We start from the raw sequence: 12691 nt of genomic DNA on the forward strand, positions 1-12691 counted from the left end.
TGAATGAAAATTAGCTATTTGCGTGATCAGTAGCTGCTAATGGAGTCGGAAAAGAAGCAGGTGCCAGAGCCGGCACAACAGAGCCAGGGCAGGAATGCTTTTCTATCCTGGAAATTCTAACAGCATTTCACGTTAAAGAAAGAGAAGGGAGAACGTAATATAACTGTGCAGTGCAACCTCTGCTTGCCAGCAACCAACCTCCTTTTAGCGTCCAAAAACTCCACTTCCAACCTGAAGAAGCATCTTAAAGTAAGTTTATTTTTTTAATTAGCCAAGGGTAGTCATCTGCTGTAGTTTTACTGGTCACTTATCTATTTTATAGTTGCATCAGCCAGATGTGCGATTTTACATTCTCCTATGTGCTGATTTAATAGCCCCTGAGCCGTGGAAAGACTCTGATTAGCCCTGTTTGACATGCTAACTAACGTTAACTAAAATTAGCTTGTGTTCGCTTAAACTGCGCTTAGATTTTTGTAGTATGCAGTTCGGGACTACAAACACAAAAATGTATCACATTCAGCCAGTTGGGACAGAAGAACACACCAGAATAGGCCTGTTTAGTAGCCGCATTCCTACACTTATAAAATGCAATTCAATGTGGAAGTAATCCAAGTATTCAGAATACGTTAGTCAGATTAGTTAATGTAACGGAATACGTTACAGATTACATCTTTGGGCATGTATTCTGTATTCTGTAACGGAATACGTTTTGAAAGTATCCTTCCCAACACTGAGTATGCAGTGGGTGGCTCTGGGATGCCAGACACCACTGTTGAGCCTTCTGGAGGCACCGTTGGGCTAATTCAAAGAAAGACTGATGAAGGAAGGTGCCTGCTTCAAACCTCCAGTGAAATGCTCACAAAGGCAGCTTTGTTGATGTTGTTGTATGCTGCTGCTCAGGTTCTATGGTTGGGCAATCATCTTGTTGTGTTTAGAACTTGTGGGCTACAGACTGTGCATGTTGTACTATGAAGGAGGGCCTTTACCATGAGACAGGTACACTGGACAGCGTTGTTTTCTTCCCCAACGTTTGAGACCGTCTCAAACGTTGGTGAAGAAAGCAACGCTGTCCAATGGGGTAGAAGAGCCCCCCCCCCCCTGTGTAGGTTGGACTTCCTGTCACTGTGGGCCGGCCTTGGAAAACTGTACAGGAAAACAGCTCCTATGCTCTGTCTCTTTCTAAGGCAGGCTTACTCGTTTACAATGTGTTAGATGTATCCAGGTAGCTCTCTTAGCTTACTTGACTGCGGTAGGTGTTGACAGTAGCACTTGGTATGGTCTGTCCCACTTCGGCGAGTGCCAGTGTTTTCTTTTGAGGCTGTTGATTAGGACCCAATATCCTGGCCCAACCTTGGTTTCAGCCTCACAGGTTCCTGTGAAGCAGAGAGTTCTGAGAGCATTTTGCTAATTCACATTTATGCCATATATTCTGCAAATGTATATTCAATCTCTTTAGCTGTTTCAGCAAATGGTTCGAGAGCTAAGGCAGTGTAGGTTCTTCCATACATCATTTCAAACAGTGATAACAACATGAAAGCTTAATTTCAACTTGCTTTTAATAGTTTGGATTTAACTCAATACAATCAATAATGAATGATTAAACATCTCTCTCATAAAATATAAATACAAAGTAAAAATATATGCTTACTGTCATGTTCCCTGTATGTTTTAACTAGATGCAATCATCCACATACACACAGAGAGGGACACGAAACCTTGTAGCTTGTTCTGCAATTTAGCTAGTCTGGTTTATTGGGAACGTGAATTTATACAGGACAGAGGTGCCACCTGGTGGTCACCATAAACGAAGCACATTCTGCTTCGTACATAACATTTCCTCCCCGCTAAGATATGTTGTCAATAAACACAAAGGATATTTTCTTTAACACAACAGAAAAGATTACAGCTCAAATAATAATGATGGGGATGTCCTATTATACTGGAAACAATATGTCTCAGAACTCACACAGTCTTACAGTGTTATATTAATTATACAATGTGTTCACTCAGTACCGTAACGTACGGGTGGTTGAGTGATCCTCACAGGATAGCGTCTTACTGTCTCTGTTACTGCAGTTACACCAGTCTGTGGTGGTTCAGTGGACTGGGGTGTTTTTGGAGATTCTGTGTGCTGAGGAACTCGATCGTCAGGCTCTTGTGGGTGAGGTGTTTTAGAGTGAAGTGTGGTGCAGATATCACTCTGGGATAGGTCCTCTGGTAGAGAAAGGTCCACTGCAGTCTGCTGCAGCTCTGGATCGGGGCGTGTCAGCATCTGATCCACATGGCGTTTCCATACCCCTGGTACTCCCACATTTACCCTGTACGACACTGGGCCTGTCTTTTCCACAACAGTACCTTGTGTCCACTTCTCCTCCCCCTTCCTATAGTCACGCACAAGGACTGGATCCCCAACAGCAAACTGCCTGTCCTTTGAGTGTTGGTGGCAGCGTTGTTGTTGGGCATCCTGTGATCTGTGCACTGTTCCAGCAACACTGGGTTTCAGGAAATCCAGACGAGAACGCAGCCGGCGTCCAATGAACAACATGGCTGGCGTTTCAGTTGTTGTGGTGTGGGGGTTGTTGCGGTATGCCAGCAGGAACGTGTCAAGGCGTTGTTGCACCATTCCGGTGCCTTTGGATGATTTTAAAGCCTGTTTGAATGTGCGCACAAAACGCTCGGCCAAGCCATTGGTAGCAGGATGATACGGCGCTGAGCGGATGTGTTTGACTCCATTGGACTTCAAGAATGCACTGAATTCTTCAGAGCAGAACTGAGGTCCGTTGTCGCTCACAAGGATGTGCGGAATTCCATGGCGACTAAAAAGGCCCCTGAGCACTTGAATGGTCTTGCTGGCTGTAGTGCTGTCCATGATATGCACCTCAGGCCACTTGGAATGAGCGTCCACAGTGATCAGGTACATATGTCCTTCAAAAGGACCTGCAAAGTCCACATGTATCCTTTCCCAAGGACTGGATGGCCACATCCAAGGGTGTAGAGGTGCTAGCCCAGGTGCTTTTTGTACGCTCTGACACGGGGGGCAGGATTTAGCGTGAAGCTCAATTTGAGAGTCGATGCCGGGCCACCACACATAACTGCGTGCCAAGCTCTTCATCCTCACTACACCTGGATGTGCTGTGTGGAGCTCTTTCAGAACCCGGGGGCGCAGTTTTGGTGGCACAATCACTCTCATACCCCACATGAGGCATCCCTGTTGTATGGTGAGATCATTCCGGCGCAACAGATAGGGTGACAGCTCTTCGCCTGCGTCCTTTGCAGCTGGAAAACGACCAGTTGAGACAATTTCTTGGACACGAGCCAAGGTGGGGTCAGACAGGGTGTCACGTTTGATCTCGGTGTTACTGACTGGTAGTGTGTCCAACTGAGATGTGTAGAACACCTCTACTGCGCCTAGCTTCTCTTTATGTATGTGGGAGAGTGGTAAGCGTGAAAGTCCATCTGCATTTGCATGTAGTGCACCTTTCCGGTATTGGATGGTATACTCATGCGCTGATAGGAGCAGTGCCCAGCGCTGCATTCGGGCTGCAGCCATGGAGGGCGTGCTTTTCACTGGACTCAGAATGGAGGTCAGCGGGCGATGGTCAGTGAGTAGGGTAAACTTGTTACCATAGAGGTACTGATGGAACTTGCGAACTCCAAAGACTATCGCTAGCGCTTCCCTCTCTATCTGAGCATAGTTTTGTTCTGCCTTGCTGAGTGTTCGTGAAGCATACGCTATAGGTCGTTCCTCTCCATCAGGCATAGCGTGCGAGAGCACAGCTCCGACCCCATATGGTGAAGCATCGCATGCAAGGCGAAGGGGCAGCTCAGGATTGTAGTGAGTCAATACTTCCTGTGATACTAGAAGTGCTTTTGCTTTCTGGAAAGCTGACTCACAGTCTACTGTCAACTGCCATTGCTTCCCTTTGTTAAGCAGTTCATTCAGTGGTTTTAGGACAGTGGCTAGATCAGGAATGAAACGTCCATAATAGTTCAGCATCCCTAGGAAAGAACGTAGCTGGCTGACATCACATGGTGCTGGTGCTTCCACAATAGCACGTACCTTCTCTGGTGATTTGTGGAGCCCAGACGCGTCAATGATGTGGCCCAAGTATTCCACAGACTCCTGGAAAAACAGACACTTCTCTTGTTTGAGATGCAAGCCATACTCCTCTAGCCTGCCCAGGACTGAATCCAGCGCTTTGAGGTGAGTCGGTTCATCAGGACCACTGATGAGGATGTCGTCCAGGTAACAGTGTGTGTAAGGCAGTCCGAGCAGTACTTGGTCCATAGCCTTTTGGAACAAGCCAGGTGATGACGCTACGCCAAAGGGCAAGCGATTAAAGCGGAATAGCCCTTTTTGAGTGGAGATAGTCAGCAGCTCCCTACACTTCTCTTCTACCTCCATCTGTAGATAGGCATTTGATAAGTCTAACTTACTGAAGTGTTGCCCTCCTGCTAGAGAGGCAAAAATGTCTTCAATGCGTGGTATTGGATATCTATCCACGCAGAGAGCTTGGTTGAGGGTGACCTTGAAATCGCCACACAGTCTCACTGTGCCATCCTTCTTGATTACAGGCACCACAGGTGTGGCCCACTCACTATTCTCCAATGGTGAGATCACCCCAAGCTCAGTTAGGCGCTTCAGCTCGGCCTCCACCCGAGGTCGAAGAGCATAGGGCACATTACGTGGGGGGCAGAATTTGGGTACACTGTTAGGTCTAACAGTCAGTGTGGCTTTAATCTGTTTCATTGTGCCTAACTCTGTAGAGAAAACAGCTGAGTGTCTCTTTAACACCGTCTTTAAGTTGTCTTTCTCTCTTCGCTCAATGGCATGCACAGTCTTTAAGTCTTTCCAGTTCAGTTTAATAACCCTCAGCCACTCTCTACCAAACAGTGGAGGTCCATCAACTTTCACTACGTACAAGGGCAAATCAGCACACTGCTTATTTAATTTGACTTGTACTTTGATGACCCCTTCTGGTGCCAATGGCTCTCCAGTGTATGTCTTTAGCATAATCTCAGTGGGTTGCAGAGGCAATTGACTCAATTTGCTTCTATACTGACTCAAAGAAATTAAAGACACAGCAGCCCCAGTATCCAATTCCATTTCCATTTTCTTTCCATTTACTCTAGGCAGCACAGAGATTCTGGAATATTTCCCTTTTTCAGACAAGGAATACAGTCCCAACTCAGAGTCAGTGTCAGATTTAGTCTCATCACTTTCACTAACATTTCTAGCATCCACATGATGAATTCTCTTCTTTCTATCTTTAACACTGTGCAATTAAGCACACAATTGCAATTGTGCAATTATTACCTTTCTGTTTCCATTCTCTGTCTTGGCTGCTTCTGGCTTTACCCTTACACATGTGCTTGGTATGGCCTTTCTTCCCACACTGGTAACAGTCGCGATCTTTGTACCAACAGTCTTCATCCCTATGGTTAATTTTCCCGCAGCGGCGGCATTGGTCAGCTTTTTGGGAAATCATTGCATGCACTTTAAGTGAACCGCTTAATTGCTGCACGTCGCGCGGGGCTGTCTCTGCCGACACAGCATACTCCACTGCTTTGTGAAAAGTGAGATCCTTCTCAGTCAAAAGACGCTTCTGCACTGTTTCACTCTTTAGTCCACAGACAAATCTGTCCCGTAGTGTGTCTTCTAGAAAAGCACCGAACTCACAATACTCAGAACATTTTTTTCAGTACCGCAACATACTGTGCAACGGTTTCCTCTTCCCCCTGATTTCGCTTGTGGAAACGGAATCTTTCCGCTATCACGAGCGGTTTTGGAGCGAAATGGGCTTGCAACACGTCCACAACACGTCCATAATCCATCTCCCCAGGCTTGTCAGGAGCCACCAAACTGCGTAGTAGTCCATAAGTTTTAGGTCCCATCACACTAAACAACACCGGCACTTTCTTCACTGTTCTGATCTCATTAGCCAGAATGTAATGTTCAAAACGCTCAATATACGTTGCCCATTGCTCACCGGTATCATCAAAGGGATCCATATTTCCAATTATTCCAGCCATGATGCGTCCGCTTTCAATGGATTGCACTTCAATGACAGATTCTTCGGAAGAAGATTGGCTCATCACCTCTTAACAGCTACAGGCTATAGCCCACTAGCTAGCTTCCAACGTGGTTGATCTTTTGTTCCGTCTTTAGAACTACGCACCTCGTCGCCAATTTATGTCATGTTCCCTGTATGTTTTAACTAGATGCAATCATCCACATACACACAGAGAGGGACACGAAACCTTGTAGCTTGTTCTGCAACTTAGCTAGTCTGGTTTATTGGGAACGTGAATTTATACAGGACAGAGGTGCCACCTGGTGGTCACCATAAACGAAGCACATTCTGCTTCGTACATAACACTTACTATCCTCGCTTATTGAGGCATTTTTTCACCATGGCTCAATATTGCAGCATATCTTTTAGTATTGTGAGATCTAATTCTTCAATTGGATATTTGTCAGATGGTTGTTGCAGTGCAGCCTGGTTAGTGGCCTTGTCTGCTTTGTGGTTTCCCAATGAAACCGGGTCTTTTGCATGTGCGTGCGAAGCTCAATCAGGGCAATTAGTTCCGCTGCCTGTGCGGAATAGTGTGGAAGTAGTGGCTGTGTGTTCAAGGTTTATTTGCTTGAACCATCAACAAACAATAGTTAAATCAGTTTTTGGAAAGGCATATCTCGTAGGTCAGCTCTGGCTGCCTGTTTTATCTGTCTTTGCTACACAATCATGTGGATTACCATCCTCTGCCTGGCATGTATTTTAACCCATCATGAGTATGGAGTGTCTGGCTCTGGGATGCCAGACACCACTGTTGAGCCTTCTGGAGGCACCGTGGGCCTAATTCAATGAAACACTGATGAAGGAAGGTGCCTGCTTAAAAACCCCCGTGAAATGTTCACAAAGGTAGCTTTGTTGATGTTGTTGTATCCTTCAGTTAGGAAGGGAGGTGCTCTCTGAAGAGTTGGGTCTTCAAAAGCTTCTTGAAGGTAGAGAGGGACGCCCCTGCTCTGGTAGTACTAGGCAGTTCGTTCCACCAACGTGGAACTACAAATGAGAATAGTCTGGATTGCCGTGCTTGCACAGACGGCAGTGCTAAACGACGCTCACTAGACGAGCGCAGCGTCCTGGGTGTAACATTTGCCCTTACAAGAGCATTTAGGTAGGTGGGAGCAGAACCCGCAAGCACTCTGTAGGCAAGCATAAGTGACTTGAACTTAATGCGAGCAGCTACTGGCAGCCAGTGGAGCTCAATGAGTAGCGGGGTGACGTGTGCCCTTTTCGGTTGGTTGAACACCAGACGCGCCGCCGCGTTCTGGATCATCTGTAGTGGTTTCACCACGCAAGCCGGCAGGCCCGTTAGGAGGGCGTTGCAGTAGTCAAGGCGGGAACTCACCAAGGTTTGCACCAGCAGCTGGGTGGCATACTGGGTTAGGTACGGCCTGATTTTGCGGATGTTGTATAGCGCAAAGCGGCACGACCTGGAGACAGAGGCGATGTGGGCCGTGAAGGTCAGTTGGTCATCAATAATGACCCAGAGGTTTCTTGCTGTTTTGGATGGAACAAGAGATAAAGAGTCAGTATTGATATTGATGTTGTGGTGGATGACCTGTTTGGCTGGGAAGACCATCAGTTCCGTTTTGGCCAGGTTCAGCTGAAGGTGGTGATTTTTCATCCATGTGGATATATCAGCGAGACAGTGCATTATAAATATGTAGTAGTGAAACCACACACACTTTCTGAATGCTAAACTCATATATGTATAGCCAACACCTATGTTTACAAGGTTCATAGTTCAAAAGTCTCGGTCTGAAATCTTTACAATGTTTTTTTGTACAAATTCTGAGCACCTCTGAATGAAGGTTTTCGTAAGGGTGATTTTACATTTGATTTAAATACAATTTTATTTTACTACATTCCTTTTACTCTAATGTTATTATTGTTGAGGTCTTCTAGAACATAATCATATATGCCACTTTTGAATCTATGTTTTTAGTGAGGTGAAATATATAAAAGCAGTGATTCATGTCAGACTTCCTAAAAGAGTCTAACAGGACTTGGTCTCCCAAGTGTTAAAGGTACAGGTTTGAATTCCAACCTTTTGTGATAACCTTGTGGCTACTCTTCATAGGGATTGTAGTTCTTTAGCTTGCTGCCATGTTATGTGCGGGTTGTAGCTGGCAGGAAAATAACTACAAAATCTAGTTACCAAGTAAATTTCTGTATCTTTCCTGGGTCCTCATTAATAAAAAGATGGGTTTTTTTCTGAAAGAATTTTCGTGTTTCCTTTTTCTAACTTAGCCTCCTAAAAACAACAATTAATATTCTTATTGTCAGTAATTTGATGCCAAAAATAATAATAAGCTAATGACAATTATGATATTAAAGTTAAGTACTAGTAGAAGTGCAATTTAGGAACTGAAGAATTGGGTCTTCAAGAGCTTCTTGAAGGTAGAGAGGGACGGCCCTGCTCTGGTAGTGCTAGGCAGCTTGTTCCACCAACGTGGAACTACGAATGACAATAGTCTAGATTGCCGTACTAGGTGTGAATGGGGGCACTGGTGGAGTTGATGAATGGGGACCCAGTCTGCCGTGCTGAGCTCATTGGGGTTGGGAGGTCAAACCTGTTGAAAAACTGGTTCAGCTCGTTAGCACTTTCCAGGGTCCCCTCAAGGGCAGTGCTTGACTGTGTGTAGCCAGTTGTCTTTCTACACTTCCATGGAGCTGTTGGCCTGTAGCCAAAATAGACAGTATCTCTTAAAAGTGAACAGGTGAAGAGATTGGTTGCCATACTAGATTCTAGAGTAATGGTAGAGTAGAGAAGTAGAGTAGAAGATCAGTGAAGGAGTGAATCATTTCTCAGGTCTGTGTCCCTCCATTTCAACACATCTTGCATGACACATCAACACAGCTGAAGAAATGCCCAAACTGGAGTTGCTGGGTCTCAGCGGTTTGTAAAACTGAGATTGAAGTGCTGTATGTTTGACTTTTCACTATTATGAAGACACATGTATTTCCTTTAACACACTAGACTGATTTAAAACTTAAAATTGTAAGGACCTTCATCAGTATTTGTCCATGTGGGACTGGAGATTACTGGTGGGTGGCAGTAGACCACGTCATATTCCACAATGTATTGTTGTGAATTCATTGAGACCTAGACATGGTGTTGTATTCTAAGTGTAAGTACTTGTACATTGTTTACTTTATTGAGTTAAGAATTCCCTTTAAAGATGTGATTGAGGAAGCATTTGAAAGGAAAAAGCTAAAGTATGCGGAACTGGTAGCGAAACCAAGGCAACGAGGTTGGGAAGCACACACAAGACCAGTAGAGATGGGTGTTAGAGGCTTTGTAGCTAAATCAACCAAAACACTTCTGTTGGATTTTGGTTTTCGAGGAAGGTCACTTAAAGGAGCTTTAAAGGAGTTGTCTGAGGCTGCTGAAAAAGTGAGCCAGGGGTTGTGACCTGAGACACGCACAGACTACTTGGGGTCATGAATTAAACTGAACTAAAACTGAGATACGTGAAATCTTATCCATGTCTATTTTGAGGTGTATCTGTTGTTGTCTCTGTTAGCGGCATGTATTCTAACCCATCATGAGTATGCACAGTGTTGGGGAGTAACGGAACGGCGTTACGTATTTAGAATACAAATTATGAGTAACTGTATTCCGTTACGGTTACAATTTAAATAGATGGTATTCAGAATACAGTTACATTGTTGAAATCAATGGATTACATGACGGTACTTCTCTGTTTCACAAGTTTATTCACTCTCTTAATAAATTAAGGCAACTTGATGCATTTCCCAGAAGCCCCAACATGAAAATGAATGAAAATTAGCTATTTGCGTGATCAGTAGCTGCTAATGGAGTCGGAAGAGGAGCAGGTGCCAGAGCCGGCACAACAGAGCCAGGGCAGGAATGCTTTTCTATCCTGGAAATTCTAACAGCATTTCACGTTAAAGAAAGAGAAGGGAGAACGTAATATAACTGTGCAGTGCAACCTCTGCTTGCCAGCAACCAACCTCCTTTTAGCGTCCAAAAACTCTATCTCCAACCTGAAGAAGCATCTTAAAGTAAGTTTATTTTTTTAATTAGCCAAGGGTAGTCATCTGCTGTAGTTTTACTGGTCACCTTTCTATTTTATAGTTGCATCAGCCAGATGTGCGATTTTACATTCTCCTATGTGCTGATTTAATAGCCCCTGAGCCGTGGAAAGACTCTGATTAGCCCTGTTTGACATGCTAACTAACGTTAGCTAAAATTAGCTTGTGTTCGCTTAAACTGCGGTTAGATTTTTGTAGTATGCAGTTCGGGACTACAAACACAAAAATGTATCACATTCAGCCAGTTGGGACAGAAGAACACACCAGAATAGGCCTGTTTAGTAGCCGCATTCCTACACTTATAAAATGCAATTCAATGTGGAAGTAATCCAAGTATTCAGAATACGTTACTCAGATTAGTTAATGTAACGGAATACGTTACAGATTACATCTTTGGGCATGTATTCTGTATTCTGTAACGGAATACGTTTTGAAAGTATCCTTCCCAACACTGAGTATGCAGTGGGTGGCTCTGGGATGCCAGACACCACTGTTGAGCCTTCTGGAGGCACCGTTGGGCTAATTCAAAGAAAGACTGATGAAGGAAGGTGCCTGCTTCAAACCCCCAGTGAAATGCTCACAAAGGCAGCTTTGTTGATGTTGTAGTATCCTGCTGCTCAGGTTCTATGGTTGGGCAATCATCTTGTTGTGTTTAGAACTTGTGGGCTACAGACTGTGCATGTTGTACTATGAAGGAGGGCCTTTACCATGAGACAGGTACACTGGACACAGTGTTTTCTTCACCAACGTTTGAGACGGTCTCAAACGTTGGTGAAGAAAGCAACGCTGTCCAATGGGGTAGAAGAGCCCCCCCCCCCCCCGTGTAGGTTGGACTTCCTGTCACTGTGGGCCGGCCTTGGAAAACTGTACAGGAAAACAGCTCCTATCCTCTGTCTCTTTCTAAGGCAGGCTTACTCGTTTACAATGTGTTAGATGTATCCAGGTAGCTCTCTTAGCTTTCTTGACTGCGGTAGGTGTTGACAGTAGCACTTGGTATGGTCTGTCCCACTTCGGCGAGTGCCAGTGTTTTCTTTTGAGGCTGTTGATTAGGACCCAATCTCCTGGCCCAACCTTGGTTTCAGCCTCACAGGTTCCTGTGAAGCAGAGAGTTCTGAGAGCATTTTGCTAATTCACGTTTATGCCATATATTCTGCAAATGTATATTCAATCTCTTTAGCTGTTTCAGCAAATGGTTCGAGAGCTAAGGCAGTGTAGGTTCTTCCATACATCATTTCAAACAGTGATAACAACATGAAAGCTTAATTTCAACTTGCTTTTAATAGTTTGGATTTAACTCCATACAATCAATAATGAATGATCAAACATCTCTCTCATAAAATATAAATACAAAGTAAAAATATATGCTTACTATCCTCGCTTATTGAGGCATGTTTTCACCATGGCTCAATATTGCAGCATATCTTTTAGTATTGTGAGATCTAATTCTTCAATTGGATATTTGTCAGATGGTTGTTGCAGTGCAGCCTGGTTAGTGGCCTTGTCTGCTTTGTAGTTTCCCAATGAAACCGGGTCTTTTGCATGTGCGTGCGAAGCGCAATCAGGGCAATTAGTTCCGCTGCCTGTGCGGAATAGTGTGGAAGTAGTGGCTGTGTGTTCAAGGTTTATTTGCTTGAACCATCAACAAACAATAGTTAAATCAGTTTTTAAAAAGGCCTAATTCAATGAAACATTGAGGAAGGAAGGTGCCTGCTTGAAAACCCCAGTGAAATGTTCACAAAGGTAGCTTTGTTTATGTTGTTGTATCCTGCTGCTCATGTTCTATGGTTGGGCAATCATGTTGTTGTGTTTAGCACTTGTGGCTGTTGTGGCTATCTCCAGCCAGTTGTGAGTTGTTGTATCTATGGTTTGGGCAGTTGTTACATTGGTTAGGTTGCTGGCTATGAGTACTTGCATCTAATAGTGAGAGGATTGTCCACTGTGGGGAGTCCCCAACCAATAGCACAAGGAATTAAACATATTTTCCTGTGTATAACTAAAATGACATTAAGTTACGTGTGACAGAGCTGACAAACAGTACTAAACATCATGTCATTCGTTTCAAAATTGGCTAGGTTCATGATGAATGGCTAGTTTCTAAATGAAGATTCAATCAAAAGGGGTTTGAGTTTGTGAAAAAGAGGACACTTCGTCCAGGGACCCCGCCCCCTCCTCCGCAATGGAGTTTTTGCAGATGTCATGTACTAATGTAAACAATTGGAGGCGGCAAGGTGCTCAGTGTTGCCAGATTGGAAATGGCGTATCACATCAAAGGCTAAAAATTATCGTATTTGGAGGATAATTATCATATCTGGCAACACTGGGAAGGCGGTCGACCAAAAAAGAGGACATGTCCGGGTAAAAGAGGACGTCTGGTCACCCTAGTTAAAGTGGTTCTCTGTGTTCCAGTTCTGTAAAGCACATAAAAAACATCAATTAGAAAACTCTCCTGAAACTGATTTTCTCCCAGTTACTTGTCAGTGTTTGTGAATGGCTCAGTAATACCCAATGGATATGGAAATGATTGCACTGAAAAGGGGATGCAGGTAAGTAAGTAAGTGTTCCATATA

This window comes from Clupea harengus, chromosome 4 (genome assembly GCF_900700415.2).
Source record: "Clupea harengus chromosome 4, Ch_v2.0.2, whole genome shotgun sequence".
NCBI classification, from domain to species: domain Eukaryota; kingdom Metazoa; phylum Chordata; class Actinopteri; order Clupeiformes; family Clupeidae; genus Clupea; species Clupea harengus.